Source organism: Hydra vulgaris, chromosome 14 (genome assembly GCF_038396675.1).
Source record: "Hydra vulgaris chromosome 14, alternate assembly HydraT2T_AEP".
In the NCBI taxonomy this organism is placed as follows: Eukaryota; Metazoa; Cnidaria; class Hydrozoa; order Anthoathecata; family Hydridae; genus Hydra; species Hydra vulgaris.
This window is the reverse complement of record NC_088933.1, coordinates 7,668,249-7,696,059: the sequence shown is the minus strand read 5'-3', so window position 1 is coordinate 7,696,059 and position 27,811 is coordinate 7,668,249. Positions and strand designations below refer to the sequence as shown.

Here is a 27,811-nt window from a genome sequence, read left to right as displayed (position 1 = left end):
TAAAAATATGTTATTAAAAACGTATAAAAATGATTCAAAACTCTTTTTTCCCATAAATTTCACCCTCTTCTTCATTATTCTTACCATCAAAACCTCTTCTATTGACTCTTAACTTTTTTGTTGCCTTTTTCCTGAATCAGTTGACTTTTTGTTTACTTGATAAATACGCAATTTGTCTTTTTCTGTTAAACTTTGTAATTGAACTTTATTAGTTTGAATATTCAAATTTTTAAAAACTTCCAAAATACCATTTGATCCATTGTTAAATAATAAAACTGCTGATGCTACAGCAATCTCAATTATACTTCTACCAACATAAACAGTTTTTGGAGCACGCGTCCATATAATATTGTTCAATGCCTCATTAACATTTTGAGTCTTCCCATCTAAACATCTTTTTAAAAGGTTGTCTGAACCAAGATCTTTCCAAGATAAAATTGGTTTGATTATATCACTTATAGCATTTGGTAGAGATATACTGTCCTTGTATTTAGAAGTATTGTTTAGCTTATCCAATTGGCACTTACACCAGGATTCAATAGTTCGAGGGCAAAATTTATGACGGTCTTCAGGATCATTGTTTGCTGAACAATGATATATGAGTGCAGCAATATTTTTTCTTATGCCATATATATCACCTTTATTTTGACGTATGGCCATGCCATAATAATTCTGAAGCGTATTAATAACTTTATCAGTCATTCTTCCCTTGCCAGTCAGTCGCTTACCATAACTTAATAGTTTGCCCTTAATCGTGATCCAACCCTTTTCTAAACATGCCCAACACATTCAATTTTTACAATTTTATATCCCCGATATGGGTCTGCATCAAATATATCTTTAAATGATTTACTATCACCATCACCTCTGTATTTTGTATATCGTAAACTGTTTAATCGGACAGAACGTTTAAACATTAAAAGGGCACCAGCTGACTCCATTGCTCCAGCACTTCCTTTATGGTTAATGCTACAGTTATGTGAAACATGCCATATATTATAGGCAGATGATTCTTTTTTTAACTCCCAGTATTTGCAACCTTTACAGTTTTTGGACAGTGTTTGGGTATCGACAGTAAATAAAAAACATATGAGCTAATCATTTCTTTGCAGATATGTCATGCTTTATTTGTAATTTTTTGCATTGACAACATAGACAAGTCCCAATAAAATCGATAATATTTCTAAGTATATCAGTATTCATAAAAACATAGCATTAAGAGTCATTTTAATTATATTATGGAAAGCTAGAGTCCATTTTAATTTTTTTCGCAGAAGCTGATTTGTTTTGAGAAGTGGATGTTGTGACTTTATCTATATCTGTATATTTGCTTTCACTAGAAGTTTGTACTGTAATTAAGATAACTGGACATCTCTTTGCTCTTGACTTTTTTCTTTTATCAGATGATCCTATATTAAAGTCGTAATATAAATAAATGCTTAGAAAAATCCACCAAAAAAACACACACCTATCTTGATCATTAAAATGCTTTCCGCTCTACTATGTTTAAAACCGTTTAAAGTTATGGATTTTAGAGCAAAAACAAAGTGGGTAGCAGTTTGTATAAACATCCTCTGTGTCCTTATCTAGAAAATATTTACCTAATCTAAGAGTAATTCACCTATCAAAGAGTCTTAAATGTTTGCTATGAGCGTTGCTAGGCACTGAAATTTTACTACCTTAAAATAAAGTGTCATTTTAGGTATTTATAACTTTTTTTTACAAAAACAAATCTCTTTTTAGAATTCTTTAATATTTAAACTATTTAAAAACTATGTTTGTGAAAAATCAAAAATATGAAAATTATTTAGAGATGTACCACCTTAAGGAGACTTGCTAATGTACCAGCCCTAGCTGTCCTTTCTAGATATTGAATTCTTTCTCCTAGTGTCCTTCGAGTATAATATACAGTATAATTCTGCAGCTTGCTTGCAAATTAGTTCGCCAGCTTTAACTTTTGCAATGGCTTTTTCCAATTATTTTTTTGATATAAGTTCATTATTTTCATATCTCCCAGTGAAAAAGCGCACATGGGATACGCGTGGATTTTTTCCACATGTAACCCATGTGGGGATTATTATTTTGTCCCATGTGGGTTTCATATGGTAAATCCCACATGGGATACGCGTGGGTTTTTACCATATGTAACCCATATGGGGATTATTATTTTGTCCCATGTGGGTTTCATATGGTAAATCCCACATGGGTTTTATGTGGTAAATCCTACATGGGATTTAGGTGGAAAATACTACATGTTATAGATCTTAAATGCCACATATTTTAATCCAAATGGTATAAAAGTAGTCAATACTAGACAAATGAAAGTCCGAATGCTTCTATGATAATTTTTAAAATTCTTTTAATTTAAAAATTACTTAAATAGTAATTTAAAATTAATCATCGAAGCTTTCAGAGAGGCTTAACGTGTAGCATTTTTGATCTTTTACATGTGATGTTTTCCACCTATAACCTATGTGGGATTTACCTTAAACTATTATGACGAAATTTTATAAAATTAAAAAACGTGTTGCAAAATGAATTTATTTTAAAATAAATGCTATTAATCAATACATCCAAAACGAATATTAAAAATATTATTTTTTCTTTTGCGCCGTTTTACACGCCGTTTTTTGTCAATTGAATTAATTAAATCGCTTCGGCTTGCATAATACCAAGGTTTTTAGTATCTTCTAACTTTCTTCAAACATTTTCTAAAAAAAAAAATATAAATACAAATATATATATATATATATATATATATATATATATATATATATATATATATATATATAGACAGAGAGACAGAGAGACAGAGAGACAGAGAGACAGAGAGACAGAGAGACAGAGAGACAGAGAGACAGAGAGACAGAGAGACAGAGAGACAGAGAGACAGAGAGACAGAGAGACAGAGAGACAGAGAGACAGAGAGAGAGAGCAATTTTAATAAGGAAACTTATTAGTCGAGCAATTTTAATTATTAGCCAGTTTGAAGTCAATAATGACTACAATATTTCACAAATAATTATTTCCTTATTTATTACTTACAATGACTAACGTATTATGCGTAATTGAACACATATTATGCGTAATGAGCTTGAACCCATGAGGAGAATCCTGAAAAAAAGTGATCAATTAGGATAAGTAGTTAAACAAAAAAACAAAATCAAAAATGTGAAAACCTACTTTTTCAATGATGTAGACGTTGGGTGCAATAGCCACTGGATGCAAAAGTATCTTTACTTTTTCGTCACACACACAGCCTTCTATAATAACAGGCCTTGACATCGCGCAAAATGCCGTAAAAACTGAAGGCCGATTAAACTTTCACTTTTACTTATATTGATATATTTTTATATTAGGTAGGGTGTAATGGCAGTCTATGTTTTCTAATAATAATCTCTAGTAAAAACGGAAATATAAAAAGAAAACCAAAAAATTGTTAAAAGATAATCATGCTTTTCGTATTTCAAATTTCATTAAGAATATTTATGTAATATTAAATAGTATCAATAACAAGCAGAACCATAACAAAGTATATATCTATATATTAGAAAGATGACTGTATTTTTAATTTTTTTTTGCTAAAAATGGTAACAATAAAAATCACCAACAATAAAAAACACCAACAAAAGTTGATTCAAGCAAAAAAAAAGTTTTATCAATATATCTCAACAGGGTTAAAGTCCTTATACTTGGCAACTTGTAGTCAATACACAAACAATCATATAAACTTCGTCGCATAGCAAAATACTCATATGCTCTACATATAATATCTGATGTATATAAAACTTCACCAACATTAACTTTTCTCATAGCATTAAGGTATTCGAATAGAATATTTGACTGAAGCGAACTTTCTTTATTTTTTAAAAATCTAACTGCTTCAAATAAAGCTGATTTTGTTTTTATTAACTTTAATTTGTTTAAAGCTAAAGATGAAATATTACAAGTTGTGCCATTATGGTTAGCTGCAAATGAATAATCATTGAAAATTACTAAAATAAATAATAGAACACCAAGTTTGTACATTTTTGATTGTATGTGTACACTTTTTTTATTAAGCTGGAAAACAATAACATCGTTATTATCACTTAACAAAGATTGAATATCGTCAAATATAAGTTCATCCTCTTTTAGAAAATCATTTAACTCATCTGGTAAAATGCTTCGAAAACCGCTTGAAGTTTTTCTAACTTTACATGCTGGTGTGAAAACCGCTTGAAGTTTTTCTAACTTTACATGCTGGTGTGGCTAAACAACTAGGCGGAATATTTTTAAAAACAGATGGTGGGTTTAAAGGTCATTGCTTCCCATATTTGCTTTCAAAAGGTGTTTCATTTGGCCAATGCAGTTGACATACTGCTGTATAGTCTATAACAATAAAACCAGTTCTTGGGATAGCTTCACTACATCTTTTTCTCTCCTCTAGATTCTTCGGGAATTTATAAATTAATGTTTTTGTCGTAGTTGAGTATTGATATTTTTGTTGTAGTTGTAATTGATATTGCAGTTGTAGTTGTACAATTTGATATTTTTGTTGTAGTTGAGATAGTTCGACTTGCAAAGAGATACACAGTATTTTAAAGGCATTTTTAAGGCATTTTAATTATTAAAAAAACTTATCCTTAGTTTGACAATACTATTACCTTACAATGTTAACGCCTTGAACCTTACAATGCTATCGTCTTGATGTTGGGCTATCTAATTTATAAACCAATCACATTTTAAAGATTTATTAAAAAAGCGCGAACACAAACTTTCGTCTAATGTTAAAAGATGAAAATGTAAACAAAGTATTAGGAATTGGCCTTCAGTTTAACAACTTTGTTGCGCTATGTCAAGGCCTTTTATTATAGAAGGCCGCGGTCACACATAATAAACACATAATAAACAAACATAATAAACAAATAATAAACATAAAAAACAAATAATAAACAAACATCTAAATTTCTATAAGTAAATTTATTCTTTGATCATTGCCTTCATATCCTATCTTATTTTCATATCATAATCTATTATGCAATTATTTATATAACATATCACAACAATATTATTAAATTTGTGATGTTCAAATATCATATGAACATTCTCTAACATGTTCATATGATATTTGAATATAGTTCTTGAGTATATTATCTGCAAACAATTGACTGATGCAAGTTCTAATGTTGTCAAAAACCAAGCATGCATGCATGGGACACTGTAGTGTCCCACAAAGAAATGCAGGTTTGAAAGTCAAATTTTGTTTTATTAAAAAAAAAAATTAAAATAGGGGGGAGATAGGGAGGTTTCTGTAACTTTTTTTTAGGCTCCAAAACTTTTAACTTTATATATAATAAGATTCATAAAACTTAAGGGACTTACGAAGTACATTGAGGAACAAAAACAGGATATTTACAGAAACTTTTAAATTTTTAATCTGGAGTACCACAGTGTAATTGGGAATAAAGTCTCTGGGTCCAGTATTCAAAGTAATACAATCTAAAGTAATATATAAATTAAATAAAATGCTTTAAAATGCATGCAGTTATACATATAACTCCTGATAGTTAACTATATGTAACTAGTTATACATAAAATTTATAATATAAACTTTTTTTTTAAGGTTATGCTTGAACAAATTAGAACCAATTAATTCAAATTCAAGGTTTAGTTCAAGTTCAAGTTATATGTTCATTGTTTTTTCACTATTTTATATTTATTTGTTCAAATTTGTTAACTAGTACTAATTCTTACTACAGTAAGAATATTTATCATTGTTGAACAAGATTTTATTAGTAACTTAATTTTACTATCAACATATTTTGACAACACCTTTTATATTTTAAATGATGACAGCTTTACTTTTCTATTGATGTTAAATTTATTACGTTTCAATAACTCAGATTGAATTTTAACTGAATTATTGTAAGCTTTGTAAGGGTTTGTTGTATCTCAAATGGTGTTGTAAATAAAGTAAAAATAATATATATATATATATATATATATATATATATATATATATATATATATATATATATATATATATATATATATATATATATATATATATATAGTATTTAGGCTATGGGATCATCCATAAATGATGCCAGTAGATAGAGGGGCAGTGTGAGTTTAACAATAATTGACAATGGGGAGGGGATGTTGAGACCAAAATAATCTCAATTAAAAAATCGAATTAAAAAAAAAAAGTAAAATATTTTATTTTAAAAAAAAGTAAAACAATTTATGATAGTTATTTTTAATTGAATTGAATTTTAACTGAATTATTGTAAGCTTTGTAAGGGTTTGTTGTATATTAAATAGTGTTGTAAATAAAGTAAAAATGTATGAGCTATGAGCAGGTTTTAGAGGTATTTACACCAACAATGTGGTCTAAAAACTTCTTGCTTTTGTTGCTTAAAACTGTAGAGGATCATAGGAAAAACAATTTAAATTCAGAAATTAGCTTGCTTATCTGAAAGAACAACTTATGTTTGTTTTTTTTACTTTTAGTACTGTTGAGAATAAATGTATAATTGAACCCGAAAAAAATTGATGGTATATGCATTTTTTATATTATATTAACAATTCAGATATACCATCATAATACGATAACAAAAACTGACATCATTTTCGATGGGAGATGGCAAAAATTGACTGAGTTTGATAAAGGGTGAAGGTGTTCAATAAACCGGGTCATCATCTGACATCATTATGCATTGATGACCCTACGATTTAGGTAAAATAAGTAATCAATTTGCCATATTTCTCTTTGAAAGTGTAAGAAAAAAGCATTGTTATGCTAAGAACCTACCTATTGAGCAAGCTTTGACCACCTATTTTATAAATTTGAGAGACAGAAGTGGAAGTGCGAATCGCAAAAGAACTAATAACAATGCTCTAAATTGATTTTAACTTTGTAGACTAACATTAATATAGTATTTAGTAATAATAAATGAAGTTTACATGATTTTTATAATTTGTATTTATTTCCACTAATTATTAGTTTTCAGTCGCCATTTTATAAAATGAATTAAAAAACTATTTATTTATAGTACAATAATAATACATAAATACTAGTTTCCTAATGCTATTATCATCACAATGTTAATGGTATTCGTTTTAAAGTGAAATTTTGTATCAATTTTATTGTTTTAATGTTATATTTATATATATATATATATATATATATATATATATATATATATATATATATATATATATATATATATATATATATATACATATATATATATATATATATATATATATATATATATATGTATATATATATATATATATATATATATATATATATATATATATATATATATATATATATATATATATATATATATATATATATATATATATATATGTATATATATATATATAATATATATATATATATATATATAAATATGTATATATATATATATATATATATATATATATATATATATATATATATATATATTATTTTTACTTTATTTACAACAACATTTGATATACAACAAACCCCTACAAAGCTTGCAATAATTCAGTTAAAATTCAATCTGAGTTATTGAAACGTAATAAATTTAACATCAATAGAAAAGTAAAGCTGTCATCATTTAAAGTATAAAGTCATTATTTAAAGTATAAAGGGTGTTGTCAAAATATGTTGATAGTAAAATTAAGTTACTAATAAAATCACGTTCAACAATGATAAACATTCTTACTGTAGTAAAATATAGTACTAACTGATAAATTTGAACAAATAAATATAAAATTAACAAAAACAATGAATAAATAAGAACATTAACTTGAACTTTAACTAAATCTTGAATTTGAATTAATTGGTACTAATTTGTTCAAGCATAACCTTAAAAAATAAGTTTTTAAAGCAAATTTTATGTATAACTTGTTATACATATAGTTAACTATCAGGAGTTATATGTATAACTATATGCATTTTAAAGCATATTATTTTATTTAAACATTACTTAGATCATATTACTTTGAAAACTGAACCCAGAGGCTTTATTCTCAATAACACTGTGGTACTCCAGTGTTATTGAGAATAAAGCCTCTGGGTTCAGTTTTCTGTGGTTCTGTGGGACACTGCAGTGTCCCATACATGCAAGATTGGTTTTTGACTACATTTCAACTTGCATTAGTTAATTGTTTGCAAATAATTTACTCAAGATCTATATTCAAATAACTATTATATTATCCTAATAATACGTCTATTTGCACAAATCTTAATCTTATTTCTATAAAGAAAGATAAAAATTATTCGTGGTACTTACATACTTGCTTGCCATTCTCTTTATTAATATAAAATATTTTCACACAATATAAACGTAACGCTATGCAATGTTGATTTAAAATTTTTTTTTTAGTTTCCAGCTTTTAAATTAATTCCCATGCAAATCCCACAGGAAACCCACATGGGATTTCCCATGTGTGTAAACACCATATGGTTCCCACATGTAACCCATGTGGGATTACCCACATGGGTTTAAGGTGACAAATTTCCATACGGATACCACATGGGAAAATCCGTCCCACATAAATCCCATCAATCCCACACGGAACCCACGCGGAACCCATGTGGGACGCGGTTTTATTTTTCACTGGGCTATCATTGGAGGTTTAGTGTGGTCTCCGTCCCGTGAATTATGCATGGACGAATTCGATATATAATATTAATTTTTAGTTTTTGGCTTTTCTAATTTTTATTTGTATTTTGTATGTTGGAATCATAGATGCTCATCCACAATTACTCCTAACAAACTTATGCTATCTTGTTTTTTAGTTTGTTTATAATTTATAAGAAGTTTTGGCAACCCTAGAGGAGGGTTTTTTTACCCACGCTTTTTTATGAAACAATATATAAATATTGTATTTTTTCAACGTTAGGAGAAAGTTTTGACCTTAACCAATCGTTTACTTTTTACTTCAAACTAAATCAATCATTTGCTTTCTCTAATATATTATTCATATCAGCATATATTTTATCTGTATTGCGAAAAAAAAAAAAAAGATTTACACCACCATCAAAAAGTCCGGCGGAATACCATTTCTCAAATATTATTATAAAGCACCAAAAAACAACTGGTAGCAATGCATGGCAAAAGAAAAATATTCATAAAGTTATTTATTTATTTATTAGTAACGACCTTGAAACAAGGCTTTATTAAACTTAGAAACCATAAACCAAACTTTCAAAATCATCTAGTAGGTATCAGTTTTCCCAACAACAGACAGGTAATTAAAATCAAATTAGTCAAAAGAAAAATATTACTACAAAAAAAAAATTAATTCTATGGTAACACAATTAATACTTTGTATTGATTTTTTAAAACTAGTAATAAAACTTAATGAACGTTTATTAAATTTGATGTCAACGTTTTTTACTCGTAAATTGAAGCATACAACTTAATTAAAACAATAAAATTTAAAGAAATATACTCAAAAAATGCACAACTCACTATTCTTGAGAAAAAAAGTAATTATGCTTGTAAGCTATTAATCCATATAATTATAAACAATCTGGTGCACAACTATCTTATTTGATATCCACACAAATTTGAATATCTGAGTATCGATTTGTTTGCTCATCCTTTAAAAGATATTGTAAAATTCTATTATAAACAAATTGGTGTAAAATTGTGAAAGCATCTTGTTACTCCTAAAGTTCTTTTCATAATAAACTTTAAATGTAATAATGATTAAACTTCATTGATTTGTAATTTATAAGCAAAGTGTTTTAAAATGGTTTTAGAAAATTCAGACACCTTATCAAGATTTGAAAATTGTTCAGCCACTATCTTTTATGCTTATGCAAATATTCTTTTTACTGCGCCGTCAAACTTTTAGAAAAAAAAATTCATTGAAATTAATTGGCTGGTTTTCTATATCTGATTCTCTAGTGAAAAATTAGTAGTGTAGCGATCTCTCTTTTATCACAGTTTTATGGTTTCTTTAATAATTTTTTTCTCTAAAAATACTTGCCGTCTTATCATGCGTTAGAATTGAAGTTTCATCTTTTCTACAATCAAAAAAATTTCATTAGTTATATTTCTTTTATAAAATATAAATTTTCCTTTACATTAAAATACTTCTAGCACGCTCATTGGCACAAAAAACCTCCATGATATCACAAAAGAAATTTTTTTAATCTTCCACAAGTTTCCTTACCATGATAAAATCTTTCAGTAGACCGTCTATGGTCTATGATAGTAACAGTAACAGTCTATGACACGCCAGATCTGACAGAGGCAACGACAGGATTACTAATATCAAGGTAGTTTCGCCAAACATAATTATCTGGTTTTTCTAATGTTGATTCCTTTTTGCTATTGCTAACCATATTAACATTGAAACTATTCATTTCTGTTGCAACAACAATATTTTTGTCGGTTGAGTCTTGCTTGATCAATTGACCCACGCAAGTTTCCGAACGTAAGTTACCCGGAACGCACAATCAACGTTAAAACAACGTTGAAAAACCGTTGAAATTTCAGATTTAAAAATGGTTGATTTTTGATTAGAATGGAATCGCAAATCTACGTTGAAACCAAACATTAGATCAACGTTGTAAAGTAACCAAAAATCAATGTTTGATTAACGTTGATTTAGCGTTGATTCAACGACTTTTATACGAGTTTGTAAACCTTGAAAATACAGCTGCTTTTTGCGTTGTGACTCTTTAAATACGCAAAAAATTTATTTTTTGCACAATATTGTATTGCTGTGAGTAAGAAAAGAAACAATAATTCTTCATAAACTTATAATAGATATCATAGTACAATATCTTATTATATTGTACTCCACATCTTATTCTCTGTTACAGCTTTCACATATTATTATTATTAAAAGTTAATTTTATATTATAGTAATAACTGTACTATTATATAAGATTATTATAAATTTTATATTATAGTACTAATAATTTGCCCTTTACCATTTTTTTAACGCAGGTAACTAATTTATAGAAATTAAAAAGCAATTCATCGGCTTACTGTCAATACTTTCTATGTCCTTTTTTACAAAATTTACAGGAGACACAAAAAACTAATAATAAATACAATAGACCCACCAAAATAATTTTTTTAACTCGAGTTTCATTAATAAGTGTAATTACTAATAATTAATACACAAATACCAATTTTTTCTTGCAATTTAATGGATTAAATAGCCTAAAAAAAGACTTAAAAGGTTTTACACAGACATTTTGTGCAATTATTAAGACATAGTAGGTTTTGTAATATTTTGTTAATTTACAAAATTCAACATATTAAATTAAATTTTACAAGATTAAGTTACTAATACACAAAAAATACATAACTAAAAAGTTTCACTAAATAAAGAATAACGTTGTACGTAAATATTTGGTTAAAATTAATTGCACTTTTTTTTAATGTAAAAATTTATTAATCTTCAAATCGTAAGTTATCATAGAATGTATGATAATCTACAGGAATTAAACTTTTTATTTCCTGCAAATGGTCATATTTGCTTTTTTAATGGGCCTAGGTAACTTTTTTAAAGGCGTTATTGTAGCATTTACAACAGTTTTGTTTCTTGTACTGCGCTTTTCTAAACGCTTCCAGTTAACCATGAGCGAGATCTCGTCTCGTACTCGTTTCTCGTGAGAAATAGGACTTCTCGTGAGAAACGAGAAATAGAAAATTCTCGCGAGAAGTAGAACGAGACTTAAATATTATATTATTTTCAAAATTAAAAATTATTATAATTTACAAAATGCTAATTATTTGATTTTTTAATTAATTAATATTTTGACTCCGTGATTTTAATTAGATTTTTGATTAGATATTTAATTAGATTTTTTAATAAGATTTTTAAAAAAAATATAAATAAAAAATTTTAATTAGATTTTAAATATTTTTAATTAGATTTTAAATACAAAATTTTTTTGTATAAAATGGTGCACTTTCGACTTAATTTCATTAGTTTACCAGTGGAAATCAACTTGACACATATTATTCATATCGAAAAGAAATATTCTTGCCTCATTTCAACGATCAAAAATGTCATCAAGAAAAAACAAAATCTGGAGATATTTTCAAAAAACAAGTGACGGTGCTGAATGCAAGGCGTGCAAAAAGTCTTTGAAAACAAAAGATGGAAACACAAGCGGACTTCATCGTCCCCTCGAAAAAAAACACAGCCAAGATTACGTTGAGTATTCTGAAAAAACTGACGACTCTCTTCTACCTCCTCCTAAGAAGAAACAGCGAACCATGGTCGAAATGCTTGAAACAAAGTCCAAATATGATAAAGACAATTCCATTCAAAAACAGTTTGACTCTGTAATGCTGGATTACTTTTGCACTGATCTGGCATCCTTTTCATAAGTCGAAGGAAGAGGTTTCAAGAAATTGTTTGACTTTATAAACCCTAAACTGAGCCTTCATCACAGAACAACATATTCAAGAAAGCTTTCAGTTCGGTCAAGAGAAGTTCAAGCTCGAATGAAGAGCATAATAACGGAGATTACGCCAAATCTAAAAAGTGCTGCATTTACTTCTGACCTTTTGACTTCTCGAGCTCAGGACAGCTACATCTCTTGGACTTTTTATGCTATTGACGAAAATTGGAGACTACATCACTGAACACCATATGTCCAAAAGTTCCCAGGTAGACACACATGTATCTTAATTGAAGGAAAGCTGGGTTCTTTCTTAGAAGAACTAAATTTGACTGCTGATTTGCCAATGTACTGCGTGAACGACCAGGCAAAAAACATGAAACTTGCAGTCAAATTGTCAAAGCGCGTTGACCAATACTTGTGCAACAATCATATTTTGCAATGTGCAGTTCGAGACTAATTTGGAATGACCGCTGGAATGGATTATGCGTTGCAAACATACAAAGATTTGGCTTCTTTAACTCACCAGTCAACAGTTTCAGCTGAGTTGCTTGAATCAGAATCAGACGCTCAAGGAATCAATTTTAGACAGTTACGCCAATCTGTTGACACAAGATGGAATAGTGAACTGGATTGTATGGCTTCTGTCCTACATCTAAAGAGTGCAATTATCAGCTCATGTGCAAATGAAGATATTTTTTCTTCAAAGACCATCAGTGCATCACAGTAGAAATCAATCGAGGGAGCAGTAGAAATTTTGGCACCACTTAAAGAAGCTACAGAAATTATTATTATTATTGAGACGGATGGAAAAAATGGCTATGATGTCTTGTATGCAAAAAACTTGAAAAGCTGCATTGAGAAAAGATTTCCTCTTTATCACACTGGAAACTTATTGAGTACTGCAGAACTGCAGAAACTACTTAAATCCTGCTTTAAAGGGACTTCACTTGAAGCTCTTCAAAAAAATTCAAACAACAAAAGAATGGTTAGCCTCACAGGTTAAGGATAATGTTGAGTGCCAACCTGTTGCCAGAGTCCTTTCAGCAGATTTGTCCCCTAATTCAAAACTGAAGCGCAAGTTAAACGTCAGACTTAAAACACAAGAGCCAACATCTGAACTGAATCCTATTTTGAGCAAAATGTGCCAGTATGAATATCTCCCTGATGCCAAATAAGACTTTCCGATTCTTGATTGGTGGAAATTGCATTCAAATACATTGCTAGAACTCTCTTCATTAGCTAGACAAATTTTAGCTATTCCAGCAAGTTCAACTAAATCAGAGAGAGTTTTTAGCTCAGGTGGAATGTCGTCCGATCACCCAGACACAACTTACACCCAGAAAAAGTAGAACAAATCATCTTTATCAGAGAAAACATTGTCTTGTTGGAAAAGTTTGGCAAAAAAAATTCTGAATTAATATTTGAAAAAGTTGTTTACATTTGACAAATGTCATTTGTGTCTATTTGTCAAAACCATGTTTACATTTTTTTTTTTTTTTACTTGGATTTTAATAAAATTGTTTTCAAAAATTGTTAAATTTCTCGTCTCGTTCTCGGTCTCACGAGAAGTACTAACTTCTCGTATCGGTCTCGTCTCGGTTTGAAAAAACCTAGTCTCGCTCATGGTTACTTCCATTCATCATCAAAATCTAATTTATAATAGATTTGGCCATCTGATCTATACTGAATGGCGCGTAAATCCGTTACAGTTGGATCACCAACTTTATAGCCTGGAAATTTAAATTCTTTTTAGCCTGAAAATTTAAAAAAGTATTTAAAGAAAATATATCCCAGTTATTCAACTTCAAAAGGTTTAGGTTTTGTTCTCGCACTTTTAATGCAGACAAATAACAAGCAGGTGTGTACATGTCTCTATTTCGAATGCTTCTTTCAATAGCCGAATGCATGCAGTCGCATTTGTGTGTGTCCAGATACCAAAATTTTTTTGGTGATAGTAATGTTTTTTATCTGGGATAGATGTAATAGAGAATTTTCAAGCAGTGAATAACAATTTTGATATTATAAAATTACTTCTTCACCAGGGAACATGTTCGCTTTGGTTTCAAGGAAATTGTACAAAATAGGAGCAAATTCATTGGGTGTAACTTCACCTTCTCCTTCGTGTCACAAATAACAATAGCCATTTTTGGTTTTTAAATCGAAGATAGTGTAATTGTGAACTATTAGCTTTTTCTTAAAAAAGGAGTCAATGCTTTCAGAATTGGACTAAGCAATATCGCTTCCAGATCTACGGTATATACATGTTCAGCGTGATCCTTGTCGACCTGTTTTTCTTCTCGTGCTCTTATTTTGCATTGAATGTGAGAAGTATACACTTCCTCAGAAGTATTGCCACACTTATATCGTATACGCAAATCACACTGATCTTTCTTAGGGTGAAAAAGACTCAAATGGTTTTTATCAAATTCTTCATAAAACACTTTGACAGATAAAATTTGTAGGTCACTCTCCTTGGAATACTTGGCATATTCTCTGTATAATGCCGATTTAGATTGCCAGATAGGCTCTAGATATAATTTAGTTAAAGATGACTCCATTTTTGGAAAAAGGAAAAAAAATTGTTGTTAATCTTTTTTTTTCATTGCATCTTTCTTATTAATACTTTTTTGGTCTGGCTTTGTTAGTCTTAGGTCTGCTTTATGCATAGTCCAGTTATGTAAGGTCCATGTACCTATACATAGCGTATTTAGAAACATTTTCGGACACACTTGAACTCGAACGCCGTCTCTTTTAAGGAAACAAAAGAACGTGTTTGAAAGGCGTGATGTTTCATTAACTTGATTTTTTTTTGTTTTTTGGGGCAACACTATTGACTAAATTAGCTACAAAAGTTCTTCTCTGAGACCAGTTAAATCCTTTCCAGAAATGGTTAAATATTTTCAATCTATCGTCTTTAAATTTTCTGCACTGTATTTAGTTTTTTTGCTTACAGTTGCAAAAGGGTTTTAACATTCTTGCTTCTCTTTTCTGATCAATTACCCAATTTCCTTCTGCGTTTTTTTTTTAATCCATAATATTCCTGTCCCTTTTCTCTTTTACTTTATTTTTTTCTCTTTCACAATCTTTCTTATCTACCCTACGTTTTCTTTTCCTTGCGTTATTTAGTCTTTCTTTCTCAATTTGTCCTTCTTCTTTTTCTTCAGTATACTCCTTGTTAGTATCACTAGGAATTACACTACTACTCGGCAAGCGATTTTCATTATCTGGTCCATAATATCCGTTATCAACAAAATTTTCTGTGCCTACAATATTTGCTTTATTTAAACAAATTTCAGTGGTAATTTCAGCGCATGAAACCGCCTTAATTTCTTCAAAAAAATCAAGACTTTCTGAAAGTACAAAGGAACTACAGTTGTCCTTATCCAAATTTCCTTGTCTTGAAAGTACTGTGATAGAGATTCATTTACACTAAAATCTTCAGTGTTCGAAAAAATATTTTCTGCACAGTTGCGGAACGGAAAAAATTATCATCGTCATTTATATCTCAGTTTTCAGAATTTCTCAAAGTAATAACAGCTAATTCTACTTCGTTTTTAAGGTTTTCTATACAGTCAGTCGCATTATTCAGTCTATCAGTTACGATTTGTTGTTATTAATATCAATCATCGACAAAATATGACGAGATCTGGAGTTGGGATAGATAAACTGAAAATAAAAAGGGAATGTGTAAGCAATTTTTTAATACAAAATAAATTATTAAACTAATTTAGTACTTCAAGTAATTCAAAAAATAATTCTGATCAAAACTTTTATGTCTCTTTTAAAATAAACAAATTAATACTCAAAAGCTTCTATATCTCATTTAAGTTATATTAAGATTAAAATTGCAATTAGTAACTATAACTAGTTTAAAAATTCAATAAAAATACATTACTTACCTCCATTTTGGAAGAGTTATCCATTTTGCACTTTCAAATCACAGCCAGCACACTCAAAATACAATAAATTTGTAGGAGCTAAATTTCTGACCTATGATTTTGACATATATTTTAGAGGTTATGAGTAAAACAATTATGTGTCTGTGGGTTAGAAGGTTTTCACCATAAACAATAGGCGGCAGTTTAATATATTTCCGAGGCAATTAGATTTATATGGTTTTGCATAGAGCTGCGCATTTAGAAAACTGACCAATTCAAACTTTAAAAAGTCAAAAATATATCTTTGTGCATTGTGTCTTAATATTTTAGCTCAACGGGTAACTGCATCTAAATAAAAATACCTTTAAAGAAATGTACATTCGTACATTTTACAAATATTGATTTACTTCTCATTGTACGTAAAAACAGTTCGAGTTGAAACCAGAGCTGTGGAGTTGGAGTCGCGACATTTTTGGCGGAGTCGGAGTTGGAGTTAAACTGCGCGAAGCTCTTATAATAGAGAGGTTCCAATGTTCACCTTTACATGGCGGAATTAATTAAGATAACGGCCAGTTAGTGAAAACTAAATTTTGGACTCCGTTTTTAAATTTTTACATAAGCTGGAAAGAAGCCAATTTACTGCTGACGTCAGTTAATTTTAAACTGTTGTTTACGTTACAAAAAATTTTTTTCGTATAACTTTTACGATCTGATGATGCTGGTAACCATAATCCAGCAAAAAATTCTAATAATGAATTATTAGTTGTATTAAGAGGATTCGTATTAATTGATGCTTTTTTACTAATATAACATGTACTCTTATAAACATATATGCTCTTATATATATATATATATATATATATATATATATATATATATATATATATATATATATATATATATATATATATATATATATATATATATATATATATATATATATAATTTAAATGAAAAAATACAACTTTGTAATGGAACTTAAAGTTTCATGCCATTAGGCAACCATCAACCATATTATTATTATTATACAGAGGCGGATCTAAAGTTTAACATTTTTAACACTTTTATCATTTAACACTTTTTTTTAAAATGGCTTTAAATTTTTGTGCACTATTTCTCTTTTATCTAACAATAGTAAGTTTCTTGAGAAACTTATGTATTCAAGAGAGTACTCTTTTCTAAACTCATTTATTTGTTTAAATGATTTGCTTAAGTTTGGTTTTCGATCAAAACATTCTACTTGCCATGCATTAATAAGCTCTTAATACTAGTGATTTTGTTAGTGGTGTTTTATCGATTTACAAAAGCTTTCGATACCGTTGACCATTGATTTTGATATCTAAATTAAATCATTATGGAATTCGCGGTATTGTAAATGACTGGTTTCGATGTTATCTTTCAGATTGAAAATAATTTGTAAGTATTAATTGTTTCAATTCTAGTAATAAATCAGTTTGGTGTGGTGTTCCTCGAGGTTCTGTTCAAGGTCCTCTTTTATTTTTAATCTACCTTAACGACCTAATCAACTCTGTTTACTTCTCTTCAGTTCATCTGTTTGCTGATAATACAAATCTCTTGCACATCAACAAATCGTATCATTCTTTATACAAAAATGTTAATTCGGATCTAAAAAGTATAGTTCACTGGTAAAATGCTACCCTAATTCGCACAGCAAAATCCACGATTCTTGTTTTAAGCAAAAAAAGTCTTAAAACAAGGAAAAAAAGACTTGTCCGCCCTTTAAGAATTTTTGTTCTTAAAATAATAATTTTTTTTCTTAAATATCTTTTTTTTCTTGTTTCAAGAATTTTTATTCTTAAAACAAGAATTTTTTTTCTTGTTTCAAGTATATTTTTGCTCAGAATAAGAACTTTTTTCTTGTTAAAATATTATTGAAACAAGATTCTATTATCTTGTTTCAATAATATTTTCCTTGAACGGTAAAACAATATTACAAGAGTATTTTTTCAATGGAAAAAATGAAACATTTTGAAATTAGGATGATATAAAATAAGAATATTCAAAAAGTATTTATACATTTAAACAAATCTCATCGTTGAAATAAAACTTGTTTTTCTTTGGAATGTCCAGTTATTGGTAATGCTTGTAGCGGCAATACTCCTCCCATAGGCTACTCATCTGACTCAAACGAGTTTCTGTTGAGCTTTTATCTTTAAATAAAACATAATGTAAGTGTAAAATATAATGTAAATTACGTATGCCGTCATGACATGGGCGTCATAATCCATGTCTATTACATAGTGTATTCCAATAAGTCCAATCACCGCGTCAGAAAAAGAAATACTTCGTAAAATAATTTTTTTGCCATGCATAACGATTGCCTCGTCTCCATCGTCTGTTATGATAAGGATTTATTTTATCTGAAAATAAATTTAACAAACTCAAAACTAAAATTTAACATTAACATCTTTTCATATGTTAAAATTTTAGAAATCCTTACTTTGTTATATATATATATATATATATATATATATATATATATATATATATATATATATATATATATATATACATGCTGATTTAGCTGAGCAGTGTGACATCATACCCAAATAGCCTGCTGCTGGGGGCTTCAGTATATACATCGACTGACAATTAGCCTGACTAGCAGTGGAATGCTGCTACATCGACTGAGGGTTTGGCATGGGGCAGCAATCTTTTCATTTTAATAATAATAACCCACAATGAGCCCAACATTTTACAAACAGTATCTCTCCAAAAAAAGGCATAAAGACAAGTTTTGATATAGTTTAGTGATTTAAATTGAATATAAAAAAAAGTTATTCCATGAATAAAATATAGTAAATTATTCCACGATTTTATGCATTAGTTTGTGATTTATGGTTGCACTAACTGAACAATGATTAAGGATATATAATTTAAGGTTACTAAAAGATGGAAGATAATAACGAGAAATTTTTATAGAAGTAAAGAAATTACAGATTGAGAGAGGTATGGTAACCTGCATATGATTCCAGACAAATAGACAATTTAAAATATGTACAAAAGCGCGCAATTTGACAATTTTGGATAGAAAGTAAAGGATATTAGAATTCTTTACGATATTCTTGAAGGTATATTATTTTAAATGTCTTGTTTTTAGATAAGATATTCTTAAAAAATTATGGGTTGATAAGTAGTTTATAGGGTATTTCACTGAAATTATAAGTATATATATATATATATATATATATAAATATATATATATATAAATACCAACAAGGTACAAGCAACAAGGCATATTACAAACAAAGAGGCGAATTTATTCATAATGAGTTTAATAAATTATTTACCATATTCTTTCTCCAAAAAAAAAGTATTCCTAAATCAAAAAAATAACAATAGTCATCAAAAACTAACCATATAAACAGAAAGCTCTATTGATTTTTATTACATTTTTATACCCCTAATTTTAAAATACATTTTTATAGCAAAATTAAATTTAAGCAACAATTAAACATTAGTCAAGTATAAAGAAAATAATAATAATAATGAAAAAAAAAACTTTTAATTTGTGCAGTTAGAAATTCTCAAAGTTTATTTCAAAAAAAAAAAAATCACTCAATATTACAATAACAACATCAACATCCAAAAGCAATATATTTCCTTATATTTAAAAAGACTATGTAGATATGAGTCGCAGCCATTTTAAAATCTCTGATATTTCTAAAAACTTCTGGCATATGCGCACCGTAATCAACCGTGCCTAATTAAAGGTTTTTGAGATTTTTGGGCCCTTTTAGGTTGGGGGGGGGGCAGACCTTCAAGCCACGCACTGACCTACAAAAATTCCTTGATACGTCACTAGGCAGTATATTCATTTTTGCTTTATTCATTTATTATAAAAAAATTCACAGCTTTGGAGCTCTTCAAACCAAATCGCACTTATGCTTATTTGCACTTAACACTTATATTATTTTGCAACTACTTCGCCCTTACAAAAGATTCACATTTATACAAGATTAGATTTATGCAGATTCACAGATATAAAAATCGCACTTATTAAATGCGAATTCTATAGAATTCTTGTATTACATGACTTCTTCTGATTGTTATTTTAGTCTTAATGGCGATCAAATGGATTAGACTATTTGATTACATAAAATCATGAACGCAGGGCCTATCAGATAGTGGAGGAGGGGGAACAGGAGGAGAAATTTAGTGGCTTTAATTTCACTGAATTTAGGGGTCCCATTCAAAATTTGATGATTTTTTAGGCATGCCTGTGAAAAGGAAGGGTCTTTGATATATATATATGTATAGGGCTGGCGCGAGTAGGTATCAGGTGGAGGGGGGGAGGGTCCTTTACAGCTTTTGCTGACTGAAAAAAATAAATAAATAATGCCCTCGTTTTTTGAATTTGCCCACTGCCTTATCGACACTTGACGACTGACTGTCTAAATTTACCGACTAACTTGTCTGAAAGATCTGCATTTGCCGACTGACTTATCAAAAATGGTCAAGTTCACCGACTAAATGAACGAAAAAAACATTGATGGAGGGGTGTCACATCCCTTACCCCATTCACCCCCTTACCCCCATTCACCTTCCTCCCTTACCCCATCGCGCTTGACTTATTATTATTCCTAATTTTATAATATTACTATGATATTATAAAATTAGGAGTAGTGTTTTTTATTGAAATATTCTTAAATAAGAATGAAGTTCTTAAAATAAGAATCAAGTTCTTAAAACAAGAATCAAATTCTTAAAACAAGAATCAAACTCTTGAAACAAGAATCAAATTCTTTAAACAAAAATCAAGTTCTTAAAATAAGAACAAAAATTCTTAAAATAAGAACAAAAGTTCTTGACCTAGAATCTTGGATTTTGCTGTGCGTCTCAACATAGAAAAAACTAAACTAATTTTTTTTTATCTCCGAGGATAAATTATTTCTTTAAAAATGTTGAAATCAAAATCAAAATTAATAATAAACGGCTATATCCTTCAAGAGTTATTAAATATCTTGGTGTATTAACTGATTGCAATCTTTCATTGAACTCTCATATAAATGAACTAAGCAAGAAACTCGAGCTAACGGTATGCTTTGGATAATTTGTCATTATGTCGATAAAGTTACACTAAAAATATTTACTATGCATTATTCTTACTTCATCTTAGATATTGTTGTCAAGTTTGGGGTCAAGTTGGAAACTATCGCATTAACAAGTTGGTATCGTCTCAGCGTCAATCCATTAAAATATTAAACTTCCAACCAATTAAATTAGATACATCGAAGTCCTTCAAAAAACTTTTTATTCCAACATTTACAGCGCTATTAAACTTTTGTTTTAACTCCTTAAATAAAAACTTACCATCTTCTATCACAAACTTGTTCACAGAAAGTAGACTACTACATTCTTACTCTACTAGAACTAAAAACAATGGAAAACTAAATGTACCATCTTTGAAAATCCAGAAGTATGGTAAAAATTCTATTATTTATCAGTGCGTCTGTGAATGGAAAAGGAGCCTTTTGTGTACTTTGAATGAGTCCGAAAAACTATATCCTAAAATACCATTACTCCGTCTTAAACAATATCAATTTAAAAAAGTTCTGACTAACTTTTAGACATATTATCCTTACGATTGAAATAATCTTTTAATTTTCTTTTCGTAATTACTACAATTATCATCAGTTATTTTGTTTATTTTTTCTTTTTTTTATTATTAAAACCTGCAAATTATGATTTCTACATGTTTGTTTTAGTGTATGTTCTATGTTTAAAAATTGGTGTCACTCCATGGATCAGATTTCTGTATGAGTGATACCATTATAAATAAATCATCAAATAACTAACTATTATTGATTTATTTCTCCTTTAGCGATTTTTTTTATGCAAATATATACTGTTGATAACATACTTGTTAAATACATTTGTCACACATTTTTTTGCACTACTCTCATTAAGTTCACTAGTTGAAAAAATATGAATCGTTATCTGGAACATTCACATATTGTCTTTAGTAATGTTTTTCTCTGTCTGCAGGCTAATAAATTAATTGCGAAATAACTTAACAACAAAGTTGCAAAATAACTTTATCTTAAAGCTATGATATTTGTCCGAACAAATTGATAACATCAATTATCAAATCCTGTTTACACTCCATTTAAAAGCTAATTACTAAATACTAAATGAACTTTTCTTAACACACTAAATAACCCACCTTGAAAACAGCAGAAACTGCCTCATTTTATGCTAGATTTTTGAATTACAAAAATTATTCAAAAAGAAAAATTATTTTAACATATTAGTTTTTAATTTTGAAAACAATACAATTTTCCTTTACAATATTTATTTAAAAACTTTGGTATATAAAATTCGCCGAATGGTCACACACGAACAGTGAACGCGTAAGGGAAGAAATGAAGTACATTAGAATAAAGGAGAATTATTTTTCGAAGAAAACATATTTAGAAATAGTTATAAATTTATATGCTAAATACTTATAATCTTTATTTTGTATTAAAAATAACATTGGGTAGCTTTATTAAAATTTATAACCTTTATTAAATATGTTAAAACTTATTTGTAGGGCAACTTGTGCAATTAACTGTTTCCTAAGTTTGTACTAAACGTCAATAAACCATACCTGGTTTACTTGTCAAATGATAACCCGAAATCCCAATAAAGAAATACATCTTTAATAATGTCTACATAACTATCAAAATTTTAAAAAATCTTTGAGTTTGTATGGCGTAATAAAGAATACAAATCTGTGCGTAATGAAATTTGCATATTACATGAGGTAAATTGCAGACCTTTTAAGCACTGTGTTTTTATTTTAAGTGGCGCAAAAGGTTTCCTTATTAAGCAATACCTTACTAAATAAGGTCTAGAAAGAATAGGGCATGACTTACGAAATCATATTATGAAATTATTATCAGACTACATAACATTCTAATTGCAATCAATTGCAAAGACCCAATTGATCCAGAAAAATTGATAAATACTGCAATGAGATATATAACATAAAAAATTGTTAGAGACACATGATTAGTTTAAAGTCCCAGCTTCCATTCACAAAGTATTAGCACATGCTGTTGGAAATTATCATTAGTTCAGTAAGTCATGATTTTTACATAATATGATATAAATAAGGTCTAAAAAGAAGCTGATGATTAGGTAGTCATGATGAATTATTAGGAGAAGAGGTAGTTAAGTGGTTTATTCAGGAAGCACTTAAAAAAAAAAAGTAATAAAAATTGCTAACAGCATGCTCAAATTAGAGCTAAGATTTTTTATAAACAAACTTTATAACAGCAAAAATTTGATAAAAAAGCAAAAAGAAAGTTAAGGAAAAGGCTGTTTATGCTAACTATGGTCGAAATAAGAAGTTTATTAAACAACTTTTCATTCATACAACTTGATGATTTAGATTATATTATGTATATAAAAAATTGTTAGCTGAAAGTTGTCATGAACGGTACAATATTGATATATCAAAGACAATTATGTATGATGGAAGAGTAAAAAAAAGTTAATTAAAAAAGTTTAATGTTTCATTTACATTTTTTGTTACTTTCATGTTTATATAACTTCATACGCATTTTATAACCAGAATGTGCTATATTTATTTATTTTAATTTAAACTCGATTACAGTTAAAGAGTTCAACATTACCAATATATTAAAACAGAGCCGACGACACCAGTGACCCCTCCCCCTCTCCATTTTTTTCTAAAGGACCTTTTTTTTATTGTTAAAGAAAAATGAAGATATGGATGACTTTTTTTATAAATTGATGATTGTGTATAACTTTATGACCCGTGTCGTTAACTCTGAAATAAAAAATCTTTTTGTTCCTTAGAGATCTTCATTGACCAGGTCCGCTCTCAGGTTGAATATTATATGTACTTTATTGGCTAATGGCACAATTTAACAGCTTTTCTTGATATATATGGTGTTAATTTTCTAATCATTAATAAGTTAAAAAATTGTAATAGAAACCACAGATTTCCATTACAAATGAGAATTTATAGAGGAAATCACACGCCACGCATTCACATTTCCTGAAATCGATAAAATTAATGATAATCTTTTACATTATAAAGAGAAGTTATTTATTCAGCATATGAACTGAATAAACATTTTGTTTCTGTTTGACCTAGTTTATCCCCACAAATTCCTTAAGCGATTAATTCAATAAATAATGTAATAAATCCTTAAATGTCACAATTTAACTCATTTGGACTAATTTTTGAAGAGTTTGAATCCGCTTTTTAAACACTAGAAACCAACAAATATTTATTGCGGATGATATTTATCTATAAACTGCACCTAAATCATTTGAAGTTATAAGAGATTTTTAACAAGACACTTTTAAAAATTTTTTCTTGTCCTACAGCAAGGTTTTAACTCGCAATAGGTTATATTGTGAGTTCTGAGGTTACTTTTACGTATATTACTTTTGTGGAGCTCGAAAAATTGATGTTTTCCGAATTAGCTTGTGCATTTATGTTATGCACTAGCTGTATAAGATTACAATAATTAATCAAAAAATGGTATAAGAGAACACATTCGATTTGAATGTTGAGTAAAATAATAATAAACTAATTTGTTCGGTATTATACTTATAAAACACACACACACACACACACAAACACACACACACACACACACACACACATACACACATATATATTTAAACATAACAGCGGAATTTATGACCTCGAAATCATTACTTCTTTATTTTTATTGCTAACTATATTTTTAAATAGTTTAAATTCAGTAAAAATATTTTTTTTACTTTTTGCCGTTCATTAATCAATAACGCCGTTATATCAAGAAAAAACTGTAAAGTACTGTAAGCATTCAATCAAGTCTTTTTATATACAGTCTTACAGTTTTCAGTAACTTTTAGGCTAATTTTAATAGACACTATAAAATGTCCCTTCCCCTTTAGGGATGGGGGTGCAAACTATGTTTAACTGTAAACAAAGCTTGCCTTAAACAAAGCTTGCCTTAAACAAAGCTTGCCTTAAACAAAGGCTGCTTAGTAATTAACATCAATATGCTTAGTGAATAACAGGATAAAACATTTTTAGAAAATTTTGAAAACAAATTATCATAGTTACTACTTTAAGTTACAATAAAAAAACTCAACAAAATACCAAAAAAAGTGCTTTTCGAATGGAACTTTTTAAAATTTTTATAATCTGCTTCACAATATTTAACCATAGAATATTTCATAACAACTGCCTAAACAAAGCATTAAATTTTATTCATAAATTATAAAACAACTTATCTTTTATTGGAAATTTTTAAAATTTCCGAAAGTTTTCCCGAGTTGAAAATTCCGGGAAATTTTCATCCCTATATTTCAATGTAAAAACAATATATATATATTTTTTAATTTTATTTTATTTCGTCATTAAAAAAAGAATACAATGCCGTTTTATATAAATAAAATTTACATGACCGGGGCTAAAAGAAGGTAATATTTGCCTTATCACGTCCCGATATAAAGCGACAATTACCATTCATTTGAAAATGCTACCCGGGCACTAATATATTGGCGAGTACTCAGTATATATCTCTATATACTTTTTCATAATTTAAAAATAAAGTTACTTTTTATTGCTTATATTTTTAAAACATTTTAACTAGCACCATTTTCTTTTTCTTTTTCAGTGAACAACCAAGTTACTCCAAGTAAGTTTATTTTTATTAAATCAAATGTAAACATAGTTTTATTTACTAAATTAGTATTTTTTTAGCATGCATTAAGCTTATTGAGTGGTGTTTTGTAACATAATGATGTAATAACAGTTATTTTTTGATAGAGGTATTTACCAAAGTTTGTGAATATTTCCTAATATAGGTTATACTATTTTTTCTAACAACAAATTTTGCGAAAAAAAGAAAGCTTGTTTCTTGTTTTTTTTATTTGATTTTGCATTTATTAGGCCAACAAAAGAGAAGTTTGGTTTTTAAAAAATCTCAGTCTTTTATTCAATTAAAACATTCCACGTTTCCACAAGTGGTAAGAATAATTAAAAAAAAAAAGAAAAGCTCATGATACTTGTCATTTAGTTTAGAGTTTTTAAATTTTGAAAAAAGCTTTTGATCATAACATTCTGATTTCTAAATTAAAAAATTTTAAAGTATGCGATGATTTAAGAGTCTGGACTGTAATTTTCTCGCTCGAAACAATACTTCTTTTCTTTCTAAATTATTTATTTTTTCTTCTTTACAAAAGTTTTACATAAATTTATAAAAAATAACTAACCACAAAAATTGGCATTATTACAGAAAAAAACGCCTAATTCATAGGTACAATAAAAATAATTAAGGAATATTAATAAATAGAAACTACGTAATTATCAAAGAATAATCTGGAACTTTTAACACCAAAATTACAATCCTTCTTGAACCCTTAGGATCATATAAATAGCAATTGTCGTATTTCGAATTCGGTGGTTTTAACCATAACTCATCGCCATTTTTAAACGTTTCGTTTACGCATGTTTTTGCCGTTAGGTTATCATTTGTCAATTTTTTCACGTCAATTTGATAATTGGATAGTTTCTCCGACGGGCTTATATTGTTTTTATTGGCTGAAACATTGTACCAATATGCTGCTTCCGGAATTGACATTTTTGATCTTTCTGCAATTTTTTTAATTGTTCGTTCTTTCCACGATTCTATTTTCTTCGAGGTAGTAAGCAGCTCGAAACCTAACGCGCACTACGAAACCATCAAGAAAACTTTTTTACTCCTCAGTTTTAAAAGTTGTTTTATTATCTGTCAAAATTTCAGGTGGCGCTCCACGTTCACAAATGTATTCAAATAATGGCAACACTTTCGTGTGAACTTGAAAAATTTCGATACAGTGCGTATCTTGAAGGTCTGCAATCAATAAGAGTAAGAAATTTTTCTGTGCTAAAATGAGTGACATCCATAGCCACTCGCTCTCAATTTTTCTTTGATATGTTTCGCAATTTTTAGTTACAGCTTGAATGTCGTTTTCGGTAGCGGCCGGAATTACTTTACAAACAAAGTTTAAAATTTAATTTACTCTAAAGTGTCCGGTTCTCTTGCGTATGTTAGAAAGCAATTAAACCTCTGCAACTTCTACTCTGACGGGATTGTTCAAATGATCAGCCTTTGTCATTATTCAACCATCTGCTTCGAACTTTTATCAATGTGTTAGCTAAATTATTTTACGAAGGAATAAGTTTTACATTAACATTAAGACCATAATCTTTAATAATTTGTTGAATAACGCTTTTTCTTCTTTGAATCAACATTTCACCTGTCGCTTTTTATTTCAATTTACCAGTAAAAATGTCGAAGACTCAGTGAAGCATTGTCTTGATACTGTAAAAATAGTCACTTTCTTTAGTTTTCACGCCAAAGTCATGTTTATTATTTACATTACAGCATCTAGTTTTGTCATATATATGTTAATATAAGATATTTCTTTTCGCAGCCATATTGCATTCTCTACATTAGCTTTACCAATTTGAATAAGAACGCCAATCGCCAAAGTATGGCGTCAATTAACATGTTACCCTCGTCACCATGAACAGCCCAATTACCATTAG

At 28.6% G+C, this 27,811-nt stretch overlaps 1 long non-coding RNA gene across 1 annotated transcript; it reads right to left on the bottom strand.

Moving 5' to 3' along the window:
- Positions 1-2,609: 2,609 nt before the first annotated feature.
- LOC136091159 (uncharacterized) lies at positions 2,610-8,688 on the bottom strand. The gene is made up of 3 exons (XR_010643744.1): positions 8,274-8,688; positions 3,046-3,114; positions 2,610-2,711 (listed from the first exon to the last, which is right to left on the bottom strand). It is a non-coding gene; the product is annotated as an uncharacterized LOC136091159 (long non-coding RNA).
- Between the last annotated feature and the right edge of the window lie 19,123 nt (positions 8,689-27,811).